The sequence below is a fragment of the Palaemon carinicauda genome, chromosome 13, assembly GCF_036898095.1.
Source record: "Palaemon carinicauda isolate YSFRI2023 chromosome 13, ASM3689809v2, whole genome shotgun sequence".
NCBI lineage: Eukaryota > Metazoa > Arthropoda > Malacostraca > Decapoda > Palaemonidae > Palaemon > Palaemon carinicauda.
Window position 1 is genome coordinate 49098123 of NC_090737.1, and position 1961 is coordinate 49100083.

The following is a 1961-nucleotide window of genomic DNA, read 5'->3' on the forward strand; positions in this document are numbered from 1 at the left end:
TATATGTATATATATATATATATATATATATATATATATATATATATATATATATATATATATATATATGTATATATATATATATATATATATATATATATATATATATATATATATATATATATATATATATATATGTATATATATATATGTATATATATATATATATATATATGTATATATATATATATATATATATATATGTATATATATATATATGTATATATATATATATATATATATATATATATGTATATATATATATATATATGTATATATATATATACATATATATATATATGTATATATATACATATATATGTATATATATATGTATATATATATATATATATATATATATATATATATATATATATATATATATATATATATACATATATATATTGTCTTATAATAACTGAAGCAGGGCTAAAATGAAAATTGCTCTGTTATCTTGAGACGCTACACATGTTATAAATGGAGAGCCTACATGCAAAAGAAAGATAACAATAATAGATTTATAAATGAAAATAAATGTATCAATAACTGCTATGCACGAATAAAAAATGCTGGTAGTCATTTTCGGCTGATGCAAAGTCTGGTGATGCGGTTTATCTTATACTAGGGCTTCCATATCAATACCAATGTTGCTGGTGACTAGCCTGTTTTCCAATACATTTCTGGTTTCAGAATTATGTGCTCATGGTTGAAAAGGCGAATCTCTCCTTACAAACCAACTTCCCAAAACTCTCCTGTTTTAGATTTTTTTTTTCTAAACAACATTGAGTCAGACTGTAGTTCTCACAACTCAAACTGAAATTCTAGCAATTGGGCCTACACATCATGTTCCACTGAGTTGTTCAATAACAGAAGGCTGGCCTTCAGCTTCTCGAGGTACATAAATCTAATATGAAATTCAAGAGATAAGGTTTATTTATTTTTTTTTTTTTGGGGGGGGACAAAACATGAAAATTCTGACTTCATACTTCTTATCTGCCCTGGGCTTGCGAAATATCATTCTTTCTCAAACAAGCACTGTATACTAACAGGATCTTGTAGAAAGTTTCAATGTACCAACCAGTCGAGGAACATTTTGTTGCTTGCCTTATAAACTCAGATTAAGTACATTCAAGTGGGTTGTCCTTTCTGTGAAAAATGCTTTTGAGCAAATAAAGTCTATCGCAAAAATCTCTACTGCCAAGCTGTTCATCTTGAGGCAAGAAAATAGTATATTTCCGCAGAGCAAACATAATTCTGGACCATGATTCCCGCAGTAAGCCACTTGATACTCAAGTGCAGGAGGTATATGTCAGGCAGTAACGTAATTTTAAAGTAAAATCTTGTTGTTTTGCCTTTTTGCACTGATGGCTTTCATTTTTATTTTGTTTACAATTTTGTAAAGCTAAATTAAGTATTTTGCTGTTGGTTTTACCTTAGTACTTATATTTTGGTTAAATGTAGTGTTTAATTTGCTTGGGTTTAAATGTAATGTTTAATTTGCTTTGGTTGAAAAAGCTTAAGTTTTGTGGCGCCATCTATTGAGTGCATTTTGAAGTGCGGCATTCCTCAGTATTTTTACTTCCTTGGCAAATTTTTAACTCATTTATTTTTCTTTGTGGTGACTTGGAGTGTTGTAAGGAGAGGCGACTTGTGACTCTCCTAAAGTATTCTCGTCAGTCGATTTCAAGGCCGTTGAAGACTCTGGAGCTGCTGATATGCCTATTGTGGAATATATATACAATCTGTCATTGAGCTACTTCTTAATGTGGAAGGCAGTTTACCTGTGAAGCTACGTGTGAGAACAAGACTTGCAACTGTGGTTCAAGTGATCTACTAGCTTAACCTGGACATTGGCAGTTTGGTGTAGAGCAGGGGTCGAGAGCCTTTTTCATCTTTGATGGATATATCTACTGTATCAGCACCAGAGTGGTCTTGTTGGAGCAAGTAGGGAGGCTTCTCTC